At 44.3% G+C, this 27,083-nt stretch overlaps 1 protein-coding gene and 1 pseudogene across 7 annotated transcripts in view; both read left to right on the forward strand.

The window, feature by feature from the left end:
- Positions 1–27,083, forward strand: part of TMEM108 (transmembrane protein 108) — a 325,910-nt gene that overhangs the window by 248,398 nt on the left and 50,429 nt on the right. The window lies entirely within an intron of this gene.
- LOC136382396 (serine/arginine-rich splicing factor 11 pseudogene) lies at positions 19,217–20,087 on the forward strand (annotated as a pseudogene).

A 27,083-nucleotide genomic window follows, 5' to 3' on the forward strand; every position in this document is an offset into this window, starting at 1 on the left:
CCTTAAAGAGCAACATTAGAAAGATACTCATCCCATTCCCCGTCCCTTTGATGCCCAGATGCACAGGGAGCAAGCCTACAGTCAGTTCTAATGTCAAGCAGGGTGCCTCAAGAAAAGCCATCCTTGGCCCTGGCCGGATGGCGCAGCGGTAGAGCGTCGGCCTGGTGTGCAGGGGACCCGGGTTCAATTCCCGGCCAGGGCACATAGGAGAAGCGCCCATCTGCTTCTCCACCCCTCTCCCTCTCCTTCTTCTTTGTCTCTCTCTTCCCCTCCCGCAGCCGAGGCTCCATTGGAGCAAAGATGGCCCAGGTGCTGGGGATGGCTCCTCGGCCTCTGCCCCAGGCACTAGAGTGGCTCTGGTCACGGCAGAGCGATGCCCTGGAAGGGCAGAGCATCGCCCCCTGGTGGGCAGAGCGTCGCCCCTGGTGGGCGTGCCGGGTGGATCCCGGCGGGGCGCATGCGGGAGTCTGTCTGACTCTCTCTCCCTGTTTCCAGCTTCAGAAAAATAAAAAACAAAAAAAGAAAAGAAAAGCCATCCTTGGCCCTGGCCGGTTGGCTCAGTGGTGGAGCGTCGGCCTGGCGTGCAGGGGTCCCGGGTTCGATTCCCGGCCAGGGCACACAGGAGAGGCACCCATCTGCTTCTCCACCCCTCCCCCTCTCCTTCCTCTTTGTCTCTCTCTTCCCCTCCCGTAGCCAAGACTCCATTGGAGCAAAGATGGCCCGGGCACTGAGGATGGCTCTGTGGCCTCCGCCTCAGGCGCTAGAATGACTCTGGATGCAACAGAGCGACGCCCCAGGGGGCAGAGCATCACCCCCTGGTAGGCATGCCGGGTGGATCCCGGTCGGGCGCATGCGGGAGTTTGTCTGCCTCTCCGTTTCCAGCTTCGGAAAAATGCAAAAAAGAAAAAAAAAAAGAAAAGAAAAGCCATTCTTCTTTCAAGATATGCACATAGGACCCAAAGAATCTTGAAGCATTTTGTGCAGTAGCAGCAGCATGCAGTTCACTAGACTAGGCTTGAGAGGGTAACTTGAACAGCGCAGAACTCTAATGGCTGGTCATTTTGATTGTCTCCACACAGAAAAGTGGAAAATGCATTTTCCCGACTTCACCTGACAGGATTAACCAGGGCTCAGGCACGAGCTGTGTCATTTTCTATTACGCACAGTGAACATTGCTAAAAAGCATTATCTGGGAAGACAGAATTATGCCATTGTTGAATTAGCTTCAGTAATGAGAATAAACATTTGCAGAGCCTTTTGTATTTGTAAAATGGTTTACAAGCACCGCTGGCTCACTTGTTAATAATTACTTTGGGGGATTCTTAACAACGCATATTTAGGAGGTAAAAGTGATGGTTCAGATGGGATTAGAGGGAAAGACAAGTAATAGAAAAGCATTTAGTACAGTCATTTTCAGTTCTGTCGTCTCTGCAAGCCTTTACTGACTAACCATCATTCCATTTAGTTCCACATTCCTAATATTCAAAACCCAGCGCAAATACATACACATTTGGCAAAACCGTGTTTTAAGCTTTACACTATTTCCTCTTCGTCATTGTGCTTGGAGTCCTGGTTTGCACTTAACAGGGCTGCAACTCCGGAAGCGCTCCGCAGGTGCCCCGCCCGCCTGCCCTGGGGCAGGGGACCTGGCTCCCCGTCCTGCCTCTGCCTGACCATTGCCCCCGGAACTGCACCGCGTCTCTGGGCCTATAGAATGGCCGAGGAAGGAAGCTGCAGGGGGGACATGGGATCTGTCATGTCTTTACGTCTCATATCCAGTGAATCCGTGATCTTGCCCCTTTGAAGCTGGAATATATGATTTCAAGCATCTCTTTGCTCATTCCTCACTGAAAACTGAAAGGGACACATCAGTGTGGGACCACAAGAGCGTACACATGCACACTCACCAAACGTTACTTGTCAGGGACTTGAGATCCTTGGTGGACTGGAGACCTATTCCAAAGCCACTCGTTAAAAATATAAAATTTCATAAATCTTCTGAATTTTTTATTCTGATTCACACTTAATATTAGAGTGTTTTTACTCTAATCTTCAAAAATTATTGACCCTCCAAAGGTCAGCGTTCTTCTGTGACCTCGTGCGTCCCTGGAACACCCCACCCGTGTGTGGATGCCTGCCTTCAAGTGTGGGAGGAATAGTACTAAGCCTCGTGCTTCTTACTGTGCTCCTTGGTGGACTTTCAGGTCTGAAGGGAGGTCGTAGACAGAACAGTGGACCTCACCCCCCTTGCTCTGATTTTTCTTTTCTTTCTTTCTTTTTTTTTTTTTTTTTTTTTTTTGACACAGAGAGAGGGACAGACAGGGACAGAAAGACAGGAAGAGAGAGAGATGAGAAGCATCAATTCTCCGTTGCAGCACTTTAGCTGCTCATTGATTACTTTCTCATATGTGCCTTGACCAGGGGGTTACAGCAGAGTGAGTGACCCCTTGCTCAAGCCGACCTTTGGGCTCAAGTCAGCAACCTTGTGGTCATATCTATGATCCCATGCTCAAGCTCATGAGCCCACGCTCAAGCCAGATGAGCCCGTGCTCAAGCTGGGGACCTTGGGGTCTCGAACCTGGGTCCTCTGCATCCCAGTCCAACGCTCTATCCACTGCACCACCGCCTGGTCAGCTCCCCGCCCCCTGCTCTATATTTTAACTACCTTGACAAGTTCTGCTAGAAGATGCCGAAGTGGCCTAGGATTTAGGAGCCGAACCAGAGGCTTGTTTGGTAACAAAGCTATCCTGTGGGAAGTTTTTTCATGACACATATCTTCAATTTTTTTTTTTTTTTTTTTGAGAGGCAAGGGGAGAGAGAAGGGAACATGGAGCTGCTCCTGTACATGCCCTGACCGGGGAATCAAACCGGCAACCTCTGTGCTCTGGAACGACACTTCAACCAACCTAGCTGTATAGCCAGGGTTTAATTTTTACTGATTTTTAGAGAGAAAGAGCCAGGAAGAGAAAGGGGGGGGGACAACATATGTTGTTCCACTCATTTGTACATTTATTTGTTGTTTCTTCTCGTGTGTGCCCTGACCAGGGATCGAATGTGCAACCTTGTTGTTTCAAGATGATGTCATCTTCAATTTTATAGTACTGTATCCCTTTAAAAACGTGTTTAATCCTGGTTGTATAGCTCAGTTGGTTATAGCATTGTCCCAATACACAAAGGTTGCAGGTTCAATCCCCTTTCAGGGCACATAGAGGAACAGATCAATGTTTCTCTCTCTCTTCCTACCTCTCTCTCTAAAATCAATAAGTAAATTAAAAAGAAAAAAGAAACATATATTTAGAGCCAACAGTGGTGGAAAATATCTCAAGAATAATCACTATATATTTATACATTATTTAGGGTTGTCATTTTGAATCACCGTTACGTACATTTTTTAACTTGAGTTTTTATTTATTTATTTTTAATTTATTCATTTTAGAGAGGAGAGAGAGAGGGAGAGAGAGACAGGGGGAGGAGCTGGAAGCATCAACTCCCATATGTGCCTTGACCAGGCAAGCCCAGGGTTTCGAACCAGCGACCTCAGCATTTCCAGGTCGACGCTTTATCCACTGCGCCACCACGGGTCAGGCCGTTACGTACATTTTTTAATGGTAGCCATCATTTTCTGGAGGGTGTGCACACTACATACTCTGCCTGTCTTCCATCAGCCATTTCATTCAGGGTTCACACAGGGAGCAGGTGTCACTCACAGGGAGTAGGTGGGCAAGTTTGGGACCTTACAAAGGAAATGTTTCATAACAGTAACAGATCTCATGGACAATGAACTTTATCAAGATTTGCCAAAAACAACTCTTTGATGCCTTCCTAAACATTTCATTATCTATAGAAAATTAGAGTAGTAAATTGCTAAGTCACTTTCCTTCTGAAAATAACTTTCTAAAGTCCCTCTCCTAACATCAGGAAGCTTAAGCACTGAAGGAATCTGGTCACTGTTTCTTCATTCCTTATGCAATGATAATGAAACATGAAAGCCTCCCTTACCATGAAAAAACCACACATACCCTTAAAGTGAATTCTGTTAATTTACTCACCCAAGATTGATATGTGGAGATCAAATCATATATAATGACGTGACAGTCCACTTTGAAAAACTTGACCACTATTATAACGAAATATCAAGGAAATTCCATTTTAATTGATTGCAGTACTTTGTTGTAATTGTGGGTTCTTAAATGGTTGTATAATTATGTAGTTGCTGTTTCCTTTCTGCCTGAGCAGGAAATTGGAGTATCTTTCCATTAATGTAGTTTCTGACTTTATAACTATGGTTCGGGGCTTTCCTTTTCCCATGCCTTGCCACGTAAGCCAACAGAGCTGCGTGGTAGCTGTTAACTCCCAAGACGTCTCAGGATATGAGATCCAGCTGATATCCTAACAGCCTCTGAACCCAGACCTGCAGAAGGAGAGTAATTATCGACGGCATTGGCTATCAGGATGATTAAGTAGAAGAGCTTAAGAAAAGGAAGCACTATAATGCCTGGTCTGTACCGCCTTTCTCCATTCTTTACCTTTTCTACATGTGCCATTGAACAGCTGTGGTCATCTCATTACTAGACAGCGGGTGACATCCTGATTCGGTCATAATCATACATTAGAAGCCTTATTATATTCCGTTTTCTTTCTGGACTTGGCTATACTGATTTCATAAACAGCTTTAATTAAGTGTAAATTATATACCATAAAATTCACCCATTGCAGGTACTGTATACAGTTCTGTGATTTTCATAAGTATATGGAGTTGTACAGCCATCATCCAATTCAGTTATAGAACATTTTTGTCACCTCAGAAAGTTTCCTCGTGCCCATTTATAGTGTAGGTACCACCTTCACATTCAGCCTGAGGCAACACCAATCTGGTTTTATTCTTTAGAAATTTACCTTCTCTAGACATTCATATAAATGGAATTGTAGGCCCTGGCCGGTTGGCTCAGCGGTAGAGCGTCGGCCTGGTGTGCGGGGGACCCGGGTTCGATTCCTGGCCAGGGCACATAGGAGAAGCGCCCATTTGCTTCTCCACCCCCCACCCCCTCCTTCCTCTCTGTCTCTCTCTTCCCCTCCCGCAGCCGAGGCTCCATTGGAGCAAAGATGGCCCGGGCGCTGGGGATGGCTCCTTGGCCTTTGCCCCAGGCGCTAGAGTGGCTCTGGTCGCAGCAGAGCGACGCCCCGGAGGGGCAGAGCATCGCCCCCTGGTGGGCAGAGCATCGCCCCTGGTGGGCAGAGCATCGCCCCTGGTGGGCGTGCCGGGTGGATCCCGGCGGGGCGCATGCGGGAGTCTGTCTGACTGTCTCTCCCCGTTTCCAGCTTCAGAAAAATACAAAAATAAATAAATAAATAAATGGAATTGTACAATATACACAATATTTGTATCTGGCTTCTTCACTGTGCATAATATTTTTGAAGTTTATCCATGTTGTAACCTTGTATTTGGGTTCTCCAGAGAAACAACCAGTAGAATAGGATGGGTATATAGAAGGAGATTTGTTGTGAGGGAGTGGCTGTCGTGATCGCAGAGGCTGAGAAGTCCCACTATCTGCCTGCCGTCTGCACCCGGAGACCCGGGAAGGCCAGTGGTGTAGTTCCAGCCCAGGTCTGGGGAGGGGAAAAGCGTACTAGGCTTTCGAAAGAAATTGTGTCAAACTTTTGGTTAATTATGGCAGACTTCATATCTCGACAGAATTGAGTGACTTTTTAAAACAGCTTTTTATTGGTAAATAATTTCAAACTTATAGAAAAGTTGTAGGAACAGTACAAAGAGCATTGTTCACTGAGTGTTAACATTTCCCTATTTGCTTTCTCTTTCTCTTTCTGTCGTATGTCTGTATATGATTATGTCTAAATTCATTGAAAAGAAATTGCATGTATCGTGCCCATTACCCTTAAATACTTTGGTGTGCATTTCTGGGAATGCCATCCTCTTACATAACCACAGTGTAGGGACCAGCTTCGCTAGATTTAACACTGTTACAACTCTTTCATCTGATCACCCGTCACCCACATTCTAGTTTCACCAGACGGAATGTGCTTCATGGCATGTTTTCCTCCAGAGCAGGCTCCAAACTAGAATCACATAATTCATGTCGTCGTCCTGTCTCTGTAGTCTGGACTACTTCCTCAGCCTTTCTTTGCCTTTTATAATAACAAAGACAGTTTTGAAAATACATTTTCAAAAACCATCGGGAGATGTCAGAAAATACATATATCTGCAGGGTTTTTTTTGTTTTGTTTTGTTTTTTAAAGGATGTAGTCTTTTTTTAAATTTTTTTATTTATTCATTTTAGAGAGGAGAGGGAGAGACAGAGAGAGAGAGAGAGAGAGAGAGGAGAGAGAGAGACAAGGGGGGAGGAGCAGAAAGCATCAACTCCCATATGTGCCTTGACCAGGCAAGCCCAGGGTTTTGAACCTGCGACCTCAGCACTTCCAGGTCGACGCTTTATCCCACTGCGCCACCACAGGTCAGGCATATCTGCAGTTTTGAACATAAATATAAAACATTTTGAAATTCACTTTACGATACATGTTCTTTGCTTTTCCTTTCTCTGATGTTTCCTCCTGATCCCACTGACGGTTTCCTTTCCAAATCGGAATGCCACTTAGGTGATGGCGTGTCCTTCTCCGGCATGACATCTGGAGGCACGTACTGTCCGTCTTTCCCTGATTTGTCTTAATTTTTATAGCCCAGTCAAGGTGGTGTTTGTTTTCTCCACGTGTAACGACCATCTCCCCTTACATTGACTAGGTCCTCTGACTTTCTTTCTCAACCAGCATTTTAGATCTTTCTCAGTGTCCCTGGCAGAGTGAGGAACTACTTCTGTACTTGCAACACTACAAGTAATTGCTACTTCCTCTGAAGGGAGCATTCCTAATGGCATTAAAACCTGAAGACGTTTTTAATGTGTAGTTAAGGCTCTTCCCTAATGCATAGATGATGAGAATTAGAGAAAGCTGCTACCAAGTGGGTGACAGTTTTCTTATCCCCTGTAATCTAATACAAGATTAACTCCTTTCTGCTGTTCTGTTAATATCTCCAGTCAAAGACTTCCCTGATCTGATCCCTGCCATGCTTGTTCATGAATAAATGGATGGAGCTGTGTTCCTGTAGGAATATTTAAGGGTTTATTTTTTTTTTCTAATCCATCAAATCAAGATAAAAGAACAGCTTAAAAGAAATGGCTCAGACTTCATTGGAAAGAGTAATACTCGGAGAAAAAAAAATATTTTTAATAGCTTGGGAAAATTAAAAAGAGGATAAGAAATCCAGAGCATGTGCCACTCTCATCAGTATCTCAGCAGCCAGTTAATAGGAGAGGATGACAGCTTTGTTATTAGATTATGTAGATGCTAATTGAAGGCACAACCAAATAGGATCTGTTGCCTTCAGAAGTGCTATCAGTTTATTAGCTGTGATGTCAGTGATGGAACGGAATTTCTAGACCCATTTCCAATGCTCAGACTGGTACTTTTCCAAGGAACATGCATACTTTGGAAAGGAATGCTTGTATATTCCGTCTTCATGGTAGCCCTCATTTCCAAACTCACTTTTGGGTCTGAAGGTGAAAATGTTTCCCCGTTATATATTATAGCCTTGGTCACCAGAGACCTATAACCTATACCCTAAGGCCATTTCTCCTCCTGGGCCCACAGAGGTCTAGGGCTGGTGGGGATCTGCTGGGGCTTCGATGCATGGACTCTATTCTGGTGATGAGTGGATGGATTAGAATTTGCTTACAAGACTGTGGGGTTAGAGCAAGTAGCAGTTTAGGATTTGGAATGTTCCAGTTCTTAGAAATGGCCCAGCCCAACCCCCAAAAGCTCATTACTATTGATACATCTCTCTGAGAGAAATAATGATGACAGTGACAATCTGGATTTGCATAGCCCTTTGCCCTTTCAAAGCACTCTTGGAAATATCTCTTTTGAGGCAATAATGCCACAAAATGTCTTGGTTTAAATCTAGGTTTCACCATCTGCAATATGAAGAGTGGTTCCCTGCTTTTGAGTTGTTGTAGGAACTAAATGATGTAATATTGATCAAGTGCTTAGAACAGTGCCCGGACACAGTCTTGTCCTCGTCCGAACATCCTACTGAAGGAGGTAAAGGTGCTGATTAATACCCTATTTTGATGGATGATGTAGAAGCCAACACATTTATGGGGACCTAAGACAGGAAGAAGCCACTCTGAGCCTTTGAGTCCTGCTTCAGGTCCGTAGTGATGGTCCCTCCTTTCTCCAGTCTTCTGAGCATTTCATCACATTCAATGGTTTTGAAACACAGAAAGCCTGAGGACCCCACCAGAAATGCTCAGCCCCTTGCCCTGGCCCCCAAACCCACCAGAGCTTGGGTCTGTGATAGCTGTCAGGCACAGAGTGAACAAGGCGCCAGCCACATGGGGTGGGAACAACCTAATGTCACAGCTCCACTCGTCCAGGTTCCCAGCTGCCACAGGGGGAAGGCTCGCCACGTGGCAGCAGCAGGTATAAAGACTTAGTTAGGCCTAACTGATGGTGGCACAGAGATCAGCCTGGGATGCTAAGGTCCCAGGTTCGAAGCCCCAACATTACTAGCTTGAGTGCTGTCTCATCTGGCTTGAGTATGGGGTTACCAGCTTTGAGTGTGGCATCATCAACTTGATCCCAAGGTCGCTGGCTTGAGCACAAAGGTCGCTGGCCTTGAGCAAGGGGTCACTGGCTTGGCAGGAGCCCCCATTCAAGGCACATGTGAGAAGCAATCAGTGAAAACTAAGGAGCCACAATGAGTCGAAGCTTCTCATCTCTCTCCCTTCTTGTCTCTCCTTCACTCTCTTTAAAAGAAAAAACAAGAGAAGGGAAAAAAACAAAAGACTTGGCTCTCCTTCAGAAGTAAAGACCAAGGAAGTAGCCGAGAGAGAAACTTGATAACTTAAGATCTTTAGGGAATAAAAAATAAATTTGTCCCAACTTTGACAGTAGACACCACAGAAAAATCTGTTCACAAAGTCACTTTCATTTTTACATTACATATTAATATTAAAAGAGAAAAAGCGGAATACATAAGTGAGTGAACACACTGGTGTCATCCAGTTATAAAGAGAGACATACACACATACTGAGCAGCGTTAGCCAGCACATGTCCCCAAAGTGGCCTCCTTACCGCTCATCCAGGGTCAGTTGATGCCCTGCGGCCTCTCCTGAAACACACACAGGTGGCAAAAAGGAAAGAAGGACTAACAAAAGGACAAACATTACTTCCAGTAATCAACTCTTCTGGAGTCCCTGCTTCATTAGGTATTTCATTAATCATGCAGAACAAAGGAATGCATGTGTAAGGAGAGAGTATATATATATATATTATATATATATATTATATATACATTATATATATTATATAATATATACTCTCTCTATATATATATTATATAATATATACTCTTCACTTTTTAAATATATATATATTGGAAAAAATGAGTTCAGTGATTCCCTTTGGGTGGTGAGATTGTGAGTGTTCATTTTGGTCCATCTTTTTATAGGTATCATCCATATTTATAAGAATGTATTTTGCCATGGAAATTGAGGAAAGCACATTTTTGAAGTCAGTACCCTCCAGGTGCCAGTTGTAAAGATACACACTGTGGGGCCCCCATCTTTGGCATCATCATTTAGGGAGCTATGTGGTCCCCAGGTTGTGTCCATCCTGCTGAGAGAGTGCTGAGCTGTCAGTTCCTCATCACTGTGCCTGGTAGTGAACTCAAGAGGTCTGAACTCTAGAACCTGAGGGCCTGGCCACTACAAGTTGGGAAGGGGTTATAAAAACATGTGTGGACATCTTTGTGTATAAAAAGTTATGACCAGACCATATGCCTTACCACTGCCTCTGGAATACACTGAGAATGAACCAAGTATCAGATTTGTCTTCCTACTCAAACAGAACCCAGCTGGCCAGGTCCCCAGGGAGCTCAGTCAGCCCTGAGGTGGGCACACTTGGCCCTTACTTTACAGTATGCAAGACCGAGGGCGAGCCAAGAAACAGGGTCTTGCAGAGATGCCGGATCACAAGCCAGAAGATCATCCAAGTGCGTTGGCATAGACAGAAAAGCTGGCTACTGAGCCAGAAGGCAGAGCCGCCCCAGGGAGCCAGGACCCCCAGAGATCGAGTTGTGGGAGGGAGCAAGTTCCCTCTGGGGTCTGCCACTGCGGTGTGGCCGGGAGGGGACAGCTGGTGAGCTTGTTGGAGGGAGGATGTATTCAGATAGGAACTGGAGCTACTATTGAAGTGATTGAAAGGCAGTCTAGGTTCCTGGACTGACAAACATTCTCTGTGTTTCCACAGCCCCATTACTGCCCATCTAAATACGACGATAGAGAAATTGAAAGGGATTTGTATCCCCAAGGAACACATGCATTCCTGGTACCACATTACTATGATGGCTTTTTATTTTCATGTATACTATGCCCTTGATACAAAATACTTGACAGGCTCTCGGTAACAGTACTAAGTTTTTACCAACTTTGCTGAGGAAGCAACAAACATTACCTGAGAGGGACGACATGTAAGATTTTTGCCAAATGTTGAAGATATTGGCAAATATCAATCATATGATTTTTATAAGAAATGAGATTCTTCAAATTGCGGGTAATGGATTCACAAATTGCCCAGATGGCTTAGTGAGTAACAGATTGGAAACAGAACAGAAATTATAGGCAGGAACATAAACACCAAATGAAATTTTAAAAAGAAGCCGAGTAGAAATTCGAAGAACATTAACAAATAGTAATTGCTTGTAACCTTGAATGTCATCTCGGCTAGAGAGGTTATTTGGTGTGGCCGCCCCAAAGAACAACTGGAAAGGCTTTTCTCAACATAGTTCGGTCCGGCAGATGTGAACGGAGTGCCGCCTGCTATGTGCACACTTCATTGGCATTCGGAGTTGGTAATATGGAAGCAAACGAAGAGGCCAAGAGCCTGCCCTCATGGAGCTGACATTTTAGTGGGGAAAGACTAATAAACAGGAATGCATAAGCAAAATATATGGTGTGGTAGCTGGGTGCACACGGTGAAGAAATCTAAAGCTGACAAGGAGAATCGATGTGTTGAAGGATGGTGCTTTGACTTGGAAAGGGGAGAAATGCAGCCAGTGGCCCCGGTTTCAGAACAGAAATGGTTTCCAAAGTGGGAGGCTGCAGGCTCCACAGGTGATTTCACTCATAGCCATTCCGTGTCTACCAGGTGAAGGAGTCAGACCCAGTGGTCTCGGTCACAGACAAGCTCTCACACCTCTCGTCCATGGTGGTGCTCTGATATATGACACAAGGGAAATTAAGAAACAGATTGGATTTCAAATTTAGGAAGTAATTCACCAAGTCGTGCTCTTTTGTTCCAAGAAAACAGAACCACAGATTGCCCAGAGGGAGGCTTCCGCTCTGGGCTGAATGCTCCCGGGCATGACCACACTGGTGCTGTCCACTGGGCAGTGGGAAACGGGGTCGGGAACAGCTGGTTCAGTCTCCAGGATATGACAGACTTGTATAACAGCCTCTTCAGCATTTTCCCTTAGACTTCACCACCTGGTATAGGCCCTGTCATTTTTTCAAGCCCATTTTATAGATTAGGAAATCAGGAAATAAAGATTGAGTAACATGCTCAAATTAAAATTGATAGCATGGCAGTTCAAGGATTTAATCCCAGAGCTCTCTGATATCACAGTCTATAATAATTACACTACACCTGGACACGTTTGTATAAGTGTCTCATTCTTGACCCTAAAAATCTTTCCCAGATATAGATGTACTTAACAGAATTCAGAATGTGGACACTGTCCAGGACAAATGACCTGTTTTCATCAGCAAATAAATTGCAAGAAAAAGAGAGCAAGTGAGAAAGGAAGTTGAAAGTGACAAGAGACAGCTGATTTTAGTGTGTCGACCTTATTTGGACCCTGATTCAAGCAAAAAATTTAAGATCAATATCTGGAATCCATTCATGAATTTGAACACTAACAGGGTATTTGGGAATATTAAAGAATTAACTTTTATTTTTGTAAGTGTGATAATATTGTGGTCATATTTTTTAAAGAGCCTTTTTGGAGGTACATGCTTACAGATTGCCAGAGGAAATGCTGTCATGTATGGAATGAACTTTAGAATGATGCATTGGAGGGATATAAATAAACAAGATTGGCTATGTGTTGATCACCGTTGTAGCAGGGTCATGGGGCTTGTTCCATGATTCTCTTGAGTTTTATATCTCCCACAATAAAAAAAAATTAAAAGAAGCCAAACAATACAAAACACTCTCTCCGTGCTGGGGGTGGAATCCCCATCCTCTCGGGTGCCCTGTCTCCTCCAGTGGACTGGAGGCGAGGACCAAGTCTGATGGTCAGAGCTCATATGCTGCTGCTCGTGGCGGCCTTGGTGTACAGAGCTGGCCTAGACCTTGGACTTGCAGCCTGTGACCGACTCTCCCATCCAGGCTTGCCGCTTTCGTGCAGCCAGCGCCCCAGACCATCCCGACCACGGAACGCGGGGGCAATGTGGTCTGAAGGTGGTGGTCTTGGGATCAGAATGCCCTCCATTGGAAGTTTGGCCTTAGCTTTTTTTTTTTTTTGTATTTTTCTGAAGCTGGAAACAGGGAGAGACAGTCAGACAGACTCCCACATGCGCCCGACCAGGATCCACCCAGCACGCCCACCAGGGGCGACGCTCTGCCCCTCCAGGGCGTCGCTCTGCCACGACCAGAGCCACTCCAGCGCCTGGGGCAGAGGCCAAGGAGCCATCCCCAGCGCCTGGGCCATCTTTGCTCCAATGGAGCCTTGGCTGCGGGAGGGGAAGAGAGAGACAGAGAGGAAGGGGGGGGTGGAGAAGCAAATGGGCACTTCTCCTATGTGCCCTGGCCGGGAATCGAACCTGGGTCCCCCGCACACCAGGCCGATGCTCTACCGCTGAGCCAACCAGCCAGGGCCTGGCCTTAGCTTTTAGTAGCTGTGTAGTCATAAGCAAGGCCCTTGACTCGCTGAGCCTTGAGGAGTTGTGGTGATCAAATAGAATAGCATAAACATAATGGTCTTCTCCCATGACTTCTAGGCTCCCATCTGGACCAGTGAGCTGGGGCCCAGCAGTGATTCCGAGGAAGAGATGGCAGCTGGGGAGGGAGGGACTGACATTTTTCTAGGTCACCTCCACCTCCCCTCCTGGACTCGCTCCCTGAGAGCAGGAACCACAGACCTTGTGCTTTTTTGTATTCCAAGCATAGTGAGATGGGAAAACATGTCTATTGCTTATCTGCCACTGAGACTTTGGCAAACGTGATAGCCTCTTTTTCTGTGAAATAGCAGTAACAGTGCCCACTAAAAGGACTTAATGAAAGATGATATTCAAATGCCCGGCTCCGAGTTGGGGCTCAGGAAGTGTTAGTTTCCCACCACCCTCAGGTGCTTTCTTAATGTTTGGGGAGTGAATGAGAGTAACTAGATGTTTCTCTAGAAAGCAGGTGCCTCAGAGCAGGCTCATCAGGTACAGCTGCACAGGTGTTTCGCTGCACGAGGACACCTGGCTGGACACTGGGGTGGACTCAGGCTTGCACCTGAGTGTGGAACTGTTTGCCCAAAGGAAGGGCACCTTTGTGTACTCTGTGCAAAGGTGCAGGATGGGCTCTTAGCTTTCCTGCTCAGAAGAAAAATGCCAGTCATCCAGAGAAAGGAATTTGATTTATAATGAGTGACTCAGGCTAATGCTAAGAGAAAAGAAGAAATATGATATAACTCTAATGGAAATTGTCAGAGCACTGGACCTTCTTTGAAACAAACCACGTTTTGACCACGTTAAAGTTTCTTCTTGGCTGATGATAGGGTGAGAATCGTGGTGCCAGGTTATTATGAAGACGAACATGTGAAAATGCCAGTTATCCGAAAGGACTCTCTGAGTAAGGTGGCCACCCGGGGCCTGGCTGCAGGGTAGGATTGACTTCCCCCAGGCTGCCCTCAGGTCACGGGCAGCTCTGGCAGCCCCGCTACTTAACTGCGGCCAGGTGATTTCAATAGTGAGCCAGGGTCCTCCCGGCAAAAGTCGGGCCCGAGGGCTGTCGCTTCCTCTGAAGGGTTTGAGAGGAGCCGCAGAGTGGTGTCAGGTCCGGTGTGCACGGGGTGAGCACTTACGTCTTCTCTGCCCCATCCCAGTCTTGTACTGCATCTCAGAAGTCGGGAAGAGAGGCCCGAGGGCTGTCGCTTCCTCTGAAGGGTTTGAGAGGAGCCGCAGAGTGGTGTGAAGCCCAGTGTGCACGGGGTGAGCCCTCACGTCTTCCCTGCCCCATCCCAGTCTTGTACTGCATCTCAGAAGTCGGGAAGAGAGGCCCGAGGGCTGTCGCTTCCTCTGAAGGGTTTGAGAGGAGCCGCAGAGTGGTGTGAAGCCCAGTGTGCACGGGGTGAGCCCTCACGTCTTCCCTGCCCCATCCCAGTCTTGTACTGCATCTCAGAAGTTCGAGGCCGCAGAGGCTCGGGGCAGGGATTCCACCTTCTGAAAGGAAAGAGCAGAGGCTAGGTCCACTTCAGGGGATGTGCTTTGGGGTGGAGGTCACAGTGATTCTAAAGTCTGTCAGGACAAGCAAAGGCAAGAGAAGAGCCGAGGAAGTTTTTAAAAGAAGAACAGCAAGGCTCACTGAGGGAGGAAGGAAGGCAGGAGGTGGGAGTTGGGCTAACAAGTGTATGGAGTGAAGTACATATATAAATTAATTTTTTCCATGTGCTTAATTGGTTATCCCAATACCATTTGTTGAAAAATCCTGGGAGGGGGTTTGGGGGACTAAGTGAAAAAGGTGAAGGGTTTGACAAAATCAGATTGGTTGTTAGAAAATAGTCACAGGGGCCCTGGTTGGTTGGCTCAGTGGTAGAATGTTGGCCTGGAATGTGGATGTCCCGGGTTCAATTCCCAGTCAGGGAACACAGGAGAAGTGACCATCTGCTTCTCCACCCCTCCCCTTCTCACTTCTCTCTCTCTCCTCCTTCTCCTCCTCCTCCTCCTCTCTTCTCCTCATGCAGCCATGGCTCAATTTGAGCAAGTTGGCCCTGGGCACTGAGGATGGCTCCATGGCCTCTGCCTCAGGTGCTAAGAAGAGCTCAGTTGCTGAGCAACAGAGCAATGCCTCAGATGGGCAGAGCATCACACCCTAGTTGGCTTGCTGGGTGGATCCCGGTCCCAGCACATGGAGGAGTCTGTCTCTCTGCCTCGAAAGAGAGAGAAAGAGAGGGAGAGAGGAAGAGAGGGAGGGAGGGAAAGGAAGGGAAAGGAAGGAAAAAGGAAGAGAGGAAAAGAAAATAGTCACAGGAATGTAAAGCACAGCATAGGAAATATAGTCAGTAATGTAATCACCATGTGTGGTGCCAGGTAGATACTGGAAATACTGGGGGTTAACACTTTGTAAAGTATATGACTGTCTAACCACTCTGCTGTACACCTGAAACTAAGACACAATAATATTGAATGTAAACGGAAATTGAAAAAATATGTTTTAATCTAAAGGAAAAATTCTTCTTTTTCTTTTCTTCCCAGTCCTGCTTTTATCATAGACTTTTTTTTCTTTTCAGGGTTTTCTGGTTGGTTCCTTTAATCAGAGCTCGTATCAGTGTCTCAAGTGGGCATCTAGGGTGCCGGTAGTCCGCGGGGTTTTGGAGCTGCACTCAGAACTGAGGTGTGCTTTCCCGGACAGGGAACTCCTTATCGCTTTGAATCTTAGATCCTAGTATCATGAAGTCAGACGGAACTGTGCTGGGCAGTGGTGTGCACCCAATAGGAGATTAATCATTAGTACCTGAGTGTAAGGTCATGCCATGACCTCCTGACCACAAGGAAATAATGGGATGTTGGAAAACCTCTAAGCCTGTCAACTGTAATTAAAAGTCTGGTAGAGATCAATGAGATTCCCAACAATTTAATCAGCTTTTCCTTTTTCTGCCTTTAACACAACCATGTGAGCTCTCACTGACCTGCTCTCTGTCTGGAGTCCCCAGCCTGGGTCAGCAGGGGTCTTCTCTCTCTGTCACCCTCTGAAAAACAGAGGGACTCTTTGGTTGTTTCTACCCAAGGGTGAGAACAATGTTATCACACACTTCCCAGCAGAGAATAGAGGTGGACTTTTTCTAACCACGTCCTACCCTCCCTCCTCTCCTGCTGTCAGACTGTCATAAGCTGCGGACAGTAGATGGAGGAAACCAGTGGGTTTTTACTTTTAGTGTTCAGGTTTATAGCAGGGTAGATGTAATTTAGGACCGGATGCTGAACAACACCTTCTGAACCTCCTGTGCTATGGGTTCCCCAAATAATAGGGGGTAGGAGAAAGGAGTAAAGGAGGAAGATGGTGAGAGGTAATTACTCACTCCCCCCTTTCTATCTCACTCATACCCATACACCTGTTCTAACCCTTTTCACATTGTGGTGGTGTTTGTTTGTTTATTTATCTGTAGTTCTAAGCCCCTCCCTCTCCCTCCCCTCCCATGAGGTAACTAAGAGAATCAGGACTGTTTTAATCATGTTCATAATCTGGTATGATGACTGCAGTGTAGTAGGTGGTAAATAAGTGAGAAATTGTTAAGTGAATGAAGTTTAGACTGTTTGTGACAAAACTGCATAGTATTTTGTGCAAACCCCCATTTCTATGTTCAGTTTCACAGCACTGAGTGTGTGGTGGGTGCAAGGCGGGAGGAAAGTGTCCGCTTTAAAAAAAAAAGGAAGTAACACCTTCCACCCTCACTATTATCTACTGCCTTAGAACATTTTGCAGTGTATGTCACTAAAATCAGAGAAGGGGTCAGGGAAATGAGCTAAAGGCTCCTTGCTGAAGGAGAGAAATATTGTTCTCTAAGTAGGTGACACACTGCAACGTGAGTTCATTGATGCTAGAGCCCCTGAAGGCCAGCTGTGGCCAGCACAGCCTTGGCGGCCCTGCCTCTGCAGACAGGGTCTCAAGGCCTCACAGAAAAGCTGCAGCGGAAACAGGAGGAGAGTCCTGGGAGTGACAGAGCCCAGCTTACAATTGTTCTTCACCCTGCAGGTTCAGCTCTGAGCAGCTTTGCTAATCACATAGGAATGCCTTTGGGGAGAGATTTTACTTAACCTTTCCTTTGTTTGCTTAGCCTCATCTTTATGTATTATTTTCTTTTAAGGCAAAGAAAAAGTTCAAATCATTCTTATCACAGCTCGCAGGCACACAAAGCGAAGGCCCAGCCGGGGTCCTGTGTCCAGCTTTCACCCAACACTGCGCTTGCAAGAGGCATCCCTCTCAGAACCATCCTGGGAGCGAATGTTTAATTGCTAATTAAACGCGCTTCCAAGCTGTGATCAGGACTCCCTGGGAGAAGGCTTATAGGACAGTGCGTTGGTTACATCCTCTCCACGGAGAGATTAACTCGATGCTGCGGAGGACGCCAGGCAGGCTCTGTCTTTTCATCTTTAGCATCTGGCAGTTTTGCTTTGGAAAGGAAACTCTCACGATGATGCGATGAGGGAAAGGAGCCTAAAAATGCCATAAATACCTCCAGCTATTTATCTACCCTGCGGTGTGCTGGGTACACACACTTTTCCTCACCAAGACAACTTTTTAAAAATAAGTAACTTGCCTTTAGGTAAGAAGCTTTCTCCTTGCCAGCATCCACTCCCATGTGGAAGCCCTGGTGCAGTGGCCACTGCTGTGTGAGACTGTTGCTATGGAGGCCAGCTTTGGCCAGCGGGGATTCCTTGGGGGAGGCGGAAAGGCGGGAAGAAACTAAAGTATTGTATCAGGAAAGGTTAAGCAGGGGAAACAAATTTGTGTGTGTGGGTGTGTGTATATGGGTATGCTGTATGTGTATGTGTGTGTGTGAGTATGAGAGAGAGAGAAAGAGAGAGAGAGAGATAGGAAGAGAGTATGTTTTATTTGATGGTGAGTTATAGTTAGTTTTCTTGGTAAACTCCTTTTCCAGAATGACATAGAACAGGGGTTGGGAATCTTTTTGGCTGAGAGAGCCATAAATGCCACATATTTTAAAATGTAATTCCGTGAGAGCCATGCAACAACCCTTGTATATTACGCATTATCCAATAAAAATTTGGTGTTGTCCCGGAGGACAGCTGTGATTGGCTCCAGCCACCCACAACCATGAACATGAGCGGTAGGAAATGAATGGATTGTAATACATGAGAATGTATTATATTTTTAACGTTATTATTTTTATTAAAGATTTGTCTGCGAGCCAGATGCAGCCATCAAAAGAGCTACATCTGGCTTGCGAGCCATAGGTTCCCAACCCCTGACATAGAAGAAAATCTTGGACAATTAAACAATCTGGTTTTGTAGAAAACTGTCTGATGAGATAAAGAGTATATATATCTTTTGTTTTTCTTTATTTTGTTGTTGATGCTGCTGGATGTGGAATATCTGCTTTGTTTTGTAGCTTTTGCTAAAATAAAATACTGTTGTCTTCCAGCTATAGCCACCGCTCGTTAGAGATGGAGCTTGCTTTGTTGCCTTACAAGATACTAACTCATGCTTTCTATGCTACCAGGTCACACCAGTTGTTTTGTTTTGTTTCTTAAGTTTAAGGGGTTTATTACCAAAATCTTGTAAAACAATTTCAGAAACTGTTTATCAACATGGCACAGACTATAGCCTGCTTTTGTCTTCACTGCACAAAAGTGAAGCTTGAAATGCCTAATAACAAAAAAGACAGTTGTCCAGCTAGTTTGTTTTTAACATGGAAACACTGTGGGCATAAAGAGTAACACAAATTTATTGATTTTATACAACTTGAGATTTTTTAAAAAGTAAATTATCAAGTACATTTGCCTTATTTTAAAAACATAGGATGGTCAATTTAAAACGTACTACCCCCTTTTTCTAATACTAAGATTAAAACAAATTAATAAAAGTGGAAAATTGAAAATCATGACAAGAGATAACTTCCTTTTACAGATAGTCTTAAGAGAGGCAGATAGCTCTCACTGATGTAGGTGTGGAATAAATTATTTCAAGGGAAAAAATCCCAAATGCCTTGTGAAAAAATATACAGCTCTACTTCAAAACATGCTATTTACTCACTGTCAAAGACAGTTTCATTTGAAGTCTTGTATCTGTAATTAGAGTCTAATTAGCCATAAAAAAGGTTAGTGCCTATATAACCTTTCAAAATTAAACAAAAGCCACAAAAATACAGCCATAAGTCCTAAGGAATTATTTATTACAAGTTCTTATTTCCAGATAAGAATGTTAATTTTCATGTCAACAAACAAGAGCATAAGTAGATCCATTGTGTTGGAAGATTTTAATGCAGCCGCCGATCTTGCTTCTCCAAGTCTGAGATCAGATACCACTCGTAAAGCGTCGAGGAAGCCATGAAGCCAGTACGAGAAGCATAGTCCCTAAGTTCAGCTGCCACAGAACCAGATAAGAGAGAAGAGAAATGAGGGCACTCAGAATCAAGATCGCGCTCTAGGAGGAGGACTTCCTGTCTGCCAGGCGCAGGCGGTCAAGAAGCAGATCAAAAAGGAGATCACATTCTAAGTCAAGGAATAGGCAATGATCCAGAAGTCCAGGACAGATCTCATTCCAGATAGACAGGTAGAAGGTCAAGGAGCATATCAAAAACCAGAGGCAGAAAGAAAGAAGACAAAGAACAGAAACATTCCAGAACACCACCGGAAGGTATAGCCTAGCCAGACAGTCTGGAAGTGCAAGCAGAGAGAAACGGTGACCAAGAAGCAGGAGCAGCACAGCACCTGCTAAAAGCCTAGTCTCCAAAAACTGTCTCGCTCAGCATCCCCTAGGAGGCACAAAAAGGAGAAGAGGAATGATCAAGACAAAGAAAGAAGCAGAGATGAAAGAGAACAATCAACAAGCAAGAAGAAGAAAAGATAAGGATCAGGAAAGAAAATCAGAGAGTGATAGAGATGTAGCAGTCACATGGGATTATGATGAAGAGGAACAAGGGTATAACAGCGAGAAGGAGAAACCAACAGAACGGGTTCCCTTAACACAAAACATGTTCTGTGGAAAGGGAGCAGTGACTCACTAGGAGAATCCAAAGTGAATGGGGATGATTGATCATCATGAAGAAGACATGGGTATGAGTGACTGAGCATGGCTTCTGTGGAACCCAGCTGAACACGTCATTCCTTTGTGTGATTTAAAAAAAATTTTATAACATTTTTTTTTTATTAAGTGAGAACCAGGGAGACAGACAGACTCCCACATGTGCCCCGACCAGGATCCACCCAGCAAGCCCCCTACAGGGCGATGCTCTGCCCATCTGGGTCCACTGTTCCATTGCTCAGCAACCAAGCTATTTTAGCTCCTGAGGTGAGGCTATGGAGCCATCCTCAGCACCTGGGGCCAGTTTCTTTGAACCATTAGAGCAGTGGTTCTCAAACTTTTTGAAGTCAGGGCGCATTTAAAATCCTACAAATAATTGTAGGAGCACTATATTCTGAGAAATATGTTATAATAATTAAGTCAAATATTAAAGAAAAAATATAAAGTCCAAGTGTGCTTTTATGGTAATTAAATGAAATAAATATGACAAAATTAAATTTATTCTGACATTAAAAAACATTTTTATGTTACATTTTTTGAGTTATGCTTTTTAGAATTTGTAAAAAGAGGTATTAAAAAATAAAAAAAAATGACAAAAAAGTTATCTTTTTATATAGAGGTACATTCTTAGTAAGAATTAGTAAATTCAGCAGGTCCCAACACAAATGTGTCGTTAAGTTTTCTCATTCTTGTGTTTATGAGAAACATGAGCCTGATGTGTCCTAGCGATTTCTTCAATGTTTGGGCATATATTTGAAAGGCAAACTCTTATATCTTTGTCAATACATTGAAGAATTCCTCTCTTTTTACTCTTAACTGTGTTGAGTGCAGAAAACCGCCACCATACATATCATCTTAACTTTACACCAAACAAAGGATAGAAGAAACTTGCCTCTAGTTTTTCCAGGGGACATGGGGGGTAGTGTAAACAATCCAGCACCACAGCTTAACAGCCTTTTGCAACCTAATCAGGCAAGTGAGGTGGGGGGTTGGGCAGACTGTCAGCTTACAGCCAATTCCCCACACCTCTGTCCCCCAAAATTCTAAACTGCAAAAACTCTGTTGGTGTTTTGGTCCCCGAAAGGCACATGTTTCTCTGAAATACCGTAGGGCACACCTGGAAATCTAGGGCATACCAGTGCACTCTGGCACACACTTTGAGAACCACTGCATTAGAACCATGGCTGCAGGAGGAGAAGAGAGAGAGGGGAGGGGGATGGGTGGAAAAGCAAATAGTCACTTCTTCTGTGTGCCCTGACCAGGAATTGAACCTGAGACTTCCACACACCAGGCAGTGCTCTACCGCTGAGCCAGCTGGCCAGGACCTTTGTGTGATTTCTTAATGCTGCATTTGTTCATCTCAAACCTTATATGTGGACAGCTCTGAGTTATAAATGGTTATAATCTACTGATATATTATTTTCATCCAAAAGGTTTTAGAAAATGATACATGAGTAATCAATTATTTTTTTTTTATTTAGTGAGAGGAGGGGAGGTAGAGTCACACTCCCACATGCGCCCTAACCATGACCCACCCAGCAAACCCATTGGGTGATGCTCTGCCCATCTGGGGCCTTGATCTGTTGCTCAGCAACCAGCTCTTCTTAGTGCCTGAGGTGGAGGCCATGGAGCCATCTTCAGCACCCAGGGCCAACTCGATCCAATCAAGCCATGGCTGCAGGAGGGAAAGAGAGAGAGAAGCAAGAGAGGGAGGGGTAGAGAAGCATATGGGTACTTCCATGTGCCCTGACCAGGAATCGAACCCAGGACATTCACATGCTGGGCTGAAGCTCTACCACTGAGTCAACTGGCCAGGGCTACCAATTCTTGACATAGTGAAATCTGAGTTACCAAGTAATTTTACTGTTTTCCTTCATAACAGAAGTGAAAAACTGGATGCATCTACAGCAAGCATGAGCTGTTCATGTTGTATGATCTCCTTTATTAAATATGATCACTTACAGTATTTGTAGAATCTGACTCATTGCCGTAACAGAGCCATGTAGGGAATGCACTGATTGCATATTAATTGTGGCACCTGTTTTTTTAATGTGTTCAAGTCTATTAAAACTAATGAATAATAATTTTATAACAAAACATACCAGGTTGATGGAATAAAAGGATCACTAAAGAGTATGATATTTGGAATTCACATTAGAGGTGGGAAGTAGATATCAGATAAGGGGGATATGAGGAATCCTAAAAAAATAGTCATAATTACATAATATCTGAAATTTATTTCAGAGCAATGAAGGAGAGGAGGGAAGAGGGTGCGTTTAGATGAGGCAGGACTGCCAGGAGTTGAATATTGTTGGTACATGGAAGTTCATAATATTATTCTGCCTACTTTTATATAGGTTTATGTAGATCTGTAATAAAAAGGAAAAAGAAACAGTTATACACATATCCCTTAGCCCTATGTGTGGAAGAAAACACAGTAGATCTCAAAGAAATGAGACTGCAGGTTACTAAGATATTTTGCTAAAAGGAAGATATTGACACTCAGTATGTGGTAGTTGCTTTGTTTAGGGATGCTTACTGTCATCAGATGTCTCATTGGTAACATAAAAAAAAAGTGCTGGACTAAAGAAACTCCTGGTTAGGGATTTGATCCAGACTTAATAGGTCTCTTCCATTGCTGACCATTTTATGGGGCAATTTACCATCCTAATGAAACAGTCTTCTGATGGAACAGTCTAATAGAGGCAGAGAAACTAGACAAATGACTCTATTTCCTAAAATCTACAACAAAACATCCAGTGCAGATTGTAGTGTGGATTGAAGAGCCAAAATATTGCCTTTCTTTGTCAGAACCCTCTGGGATCAGAGACATACGGAATCTGCCCTTAGCTACTATATGAGTTCCATTTATAGACTGCAAGCTACAAAACCATGGGGCCCCCCAAGGACTCATACTGGTTATCATTTATTTTCCTGTGGTTTCCCCAGAAACACAGCCCACTGTGTTCCATGATGTGCGTACTTCCCTAGTCACAAACCTAATTAACTCTCAGGAATCAGAGGAAACAATCTCATTAATATTTGTCAGGGGAATTCTAGTAAAGGAGGAGGGGTAGTTTCACGAACCAGGACACCAGGCCAGAAGTCAATCTGTGCCAAACTTGGAATTCAATTTCTTGGCTGGGGCCAGGAATCATGATCTGCCTGGACGAGTCGGAATCCTTAGAGGGAGCTGGGGTATCCAGTTTGCCACTGGGACAGCCACTCCTTGTATTGGGCAGGGCACTGCATGAGAAAGCAAGATGGCTTCTCCAGTGAATCATCTCATCTCTTGGAGATTTGAGGAAGCTGCAGATTTAGCCTAGGCTAGAGATCCCTGGGAAGAATTCTGTTGAGGAGGGATACTGACTATCTGGAAAAGTCACTGTTAGACTCTTGCTATAGTTACGACAAAAATTGACAAGAGAGAACTTGGAATCGAGGCACCATATGTGAATAGACACTTTCATTTCCACCAGCTCTCAGGGATGGTTGACATGTTCACCAAAGAGGGAAAACTGGAAGAGCTGGACTATGTGGCAGGAGATACCAACAGTGAAGTGCAAAGATCAGAAATCTCCAGCTTAACTTGGACTCTCTCTAGAGGAGAGTGGATGAAATGGCATTAGAATAAGATTTTTCTGATGCTGTGTGATAATCAGCCTTATTGGGAAATGCATACAGACCCAAGTTAAATTTAGGGCCAGGTTTTGGCCTATTTTAAAACTTTCTTAAAGGAAAAAGAAAAAAGCTTAGATACTGTGAAGCCCTACTCTTTTAGCCATTAATCTATCACTTAGATTGAGTCTTCACCCTGTCCTTTAAGCTGATCAGTCACACTGCACAGTATGTTCCTGTAACCAAGGCACCATTAGGGAAGTGGGTGACCATTAGTGTCACTTCTGCAAACTACTTCAGGCAGATAAAATGTCTGTCTCCTGTAGTGCTCCGAGGCTTAGCCGGATCCTGAGTGTTATAGCATCAAACCACCCCCTCAGTCCCTGCCACTAATCCTCAAGACCCCGTCTGAGACGAGATTTGAATTACCGCCTATGCGACATGCCAGCAAGGCCCTAGGGAGCTCTGCGCAGATGCAGCCCTGTCCTCGCAGGGGGCTTCTCCTCAGGGAGCAGGCGCTTTTTGCCATGCCTCTCACTCTGGGATGGAAGTGCTGGCCTGCATTGTCCAGCACGCTAGCCAATCACCATGTGTGGCTATGAAGTTTTAATGTGAATTAATTAAAAACTCAACACATCGGTAATACTAGCTGCATTTCAGGTGCAAAATAACTGTATGTGGCTAGTGGCTTCCATACTGGACAGCACAGATGTGGAACATTTTCACTGTCGCAGGGAGTTCTTGTGGATAGCACTGCTCAGTCTCACAAGTTAGCAAAGCGTGGCTTGTGGGTGGAGTTCAGCCCACCTTCTCTGACTGCAAATAGAGTTATATTGGAAGACAGCCACGCCCATCCTTTTATATATATTCTCTATGGCTACTGTCACACTATATGGACAGGGTTGAATAGTTGGCGACAGAGACCATCTGGCCCATGAAGTTCAAAATATTGACTCTCTGGACCTTTATGGAAAACGCCAACCCTGCTCTCTATTCTTTTCCCAAAAAAATATACATGGCTACCTATGAAATTTTACACCCAACTTTAGTAAATATGTAAACCCCCTTCCATCCACGTAAACCAAGCTCAGGTTACAAGCTTCTGTGCTAGTTCCATTTTTATAGAATCGTCAGGTTCCAGTTTCATCCTACTGAAACCCACACATGCTAGATATTTATGATTTCAAGAGATCATAAACATCTTAAAAAAAACAATACCATACGAAGTTCAGCATTCTATGTGCTTCCACACAGCATCGCTGGTATTCTTTGAGTTCCACTGACAAGCCCACCATCGTTTAAGAATCAGACCATTGCGCCTGACCAGGCGGTGGCGCAGTGGATAGAGCATCGGACTGGGATGCGGAGGACCCAGGTTTGAGACCCCGAGGTCGCCAGCTTAAGCATGGGTTCATCTGGTTTGAGCAAAAAAAGCTCACCAGCTTGGACCCAAGGTCACTAGCTCGAGCAAGGGGTCTCTCAGTCTGCTGTAGCCCCACGGTCAAGGCACATATGAGAAAACAATCAATGAACAACTAAGGTGTCACAATGAAAAACTAATGATTGATGCTTCTCATCTCTCTCCATTCCTGTCTGTCTGTCCCTGTCTATCCCTCTCTCTGACTCTCTCTCTGTCTCTGTAAAAAAAAAAAAAAAAATCGGACTATTGCCTCTACTTTAAGTAAACCTCTCTCCTACTCTTAACTCTTCCTCTAAGACTCTGGATTCAATGGCTCTTTGTTAGACTCACTACCATTTGTTATCTATAGAAAGTTGTCAAAATCCTCACTAGTTCCCACCTTTCCCATTTCTCGCAGTCTTCAGCAGTAAACACCTGCACTTAGCCTTCTCCTGCACTGGCTGTTCTGCTCATGCGCAAGCATGTGCACATCCTGCTGCCGCAGTCACACTTTCTGATCTGCCACCTGAAGATTCCATAGCACTGCTTTGCAGTTTCCGTTTTTATTTCTAACCATACTAGTTAGAAAATAATTTGCTTGTATGCCTGCACACACACACGCCTATACTTACCTAAACATTCTCGGACTTCAGCTTAAGTACCTGATTTAATTAGCCAAGAGAACAAATGTCATCTGAAGCCATGGGGTGGAAGGGCACACCAGGGAGAGAAGGTGGTCGCAGATGCAGTGTCTCTCACACGGCTCCCGTAAGCCCCCAGAGTCCCTAGCAGTAACACACTGCTCTTTCCAATTCCAAAAAGCTCAAGTCTTGCTCTTTCACCTTTTATGCTAACAATTTTCATCACCATCCAGATAGAACATAATCTAACAGTCTTTGTGCTGCTATTTAAGGGACTTTTGACAGATCTGTGTTTGTTTGTTTGTGGTGGTTTTTCTTTAAAACAAATTCAGCATCAGCAAGACATGAGCATCTTCATTCATTCAATGTCATTCTTTTTTTCTTTTTTTTAATTTATCAAGTACCTGCTACTTCCAAAAATAGTTCTAGATGTTGGAGCTATGCCAGTGGAGGGAGGGGACCACTGGAAAGAAAGATGTTGCCTGGGTAATGTTTACATTCCAGTGGAAGATACTGAAAATAAATTAGTTTAAAAAAATAGATGCGTAATGTGAACTGAGATAATGTTAAGTATTATGGGAAAAATTAAGTAGGCAGGTAGGCAAGGGATAAAAGGTGATGGGACTGCACTTACTTGCATATGTAAGAAAGTAGCCAGAGCAAAGTCAAGGACATCGGACCAGCCAGGAGGACCTTGACTGGATCTGTCCAGCAGGAGTGGACGGACGAATGGGGTTGGTGAGTTATGGTCCTGGGAGAGAAGGCATTCTTGATGTTTCTCTTTCCTGGAGCTATATATAGTGAGGGGCTCTGACCTATATTTCAGTCTGTAACAGAGGAAAATAGAAGTGGAAACTGACCAAATTCTTTATAGTAATTAAATAGAGTTAAATCTACTAATTTCTGATTTTTAACTAGTGCTAGTTATAAAATTTAATTAGTACAGTGATTTCCAATCTTTTTCATCTCATGACACACATAAACTAATTACTAAAATTTTATAGCATACCAAAACTTACATTATATTTTTTGCCAAGCTGACAAGTAAATAGGTATCATTTTGATTGATATATAAATACTAATATTAATAATTGTAACTACCTACCCTTTTTTCTCCAAAGTGACTTTTAAAAAAATCAGGTACCTATACTTGTGTACAAGGTTTTCTGGTACCAAGAATTTACCAATCAAATGCAACTTTATTATGCAACATGGCCAATAAGATGCAGCTCTGTTATATGACCTATATATCAATATATATATATATGTATGTGTATATATATATATATGTGTGTGTGTGTATGTATGGTTCACAATAGGACATTCACATAGACAGTTATTGTTGTGTTGGCTGTTGTCATTTTTTTTATTCAGTTAGAGGAGG

This window comes from Saccopteryx leptura, chromosome 10 (assembly GCF_036850995.1).
Source record: "Saccopteryx leptura isolate mSacLep1 chromosome 10, mSacLep1_pri_phased_curated, whole genome shotgun sequence".
NCBI classification, from domain to species: domain Eukaryota; kingdom Metazoa; phylum Chordata; class Mammalia; order Chiroptera; family Emballonuridae; genus Saccopteryx; species Saccopteryx leptura.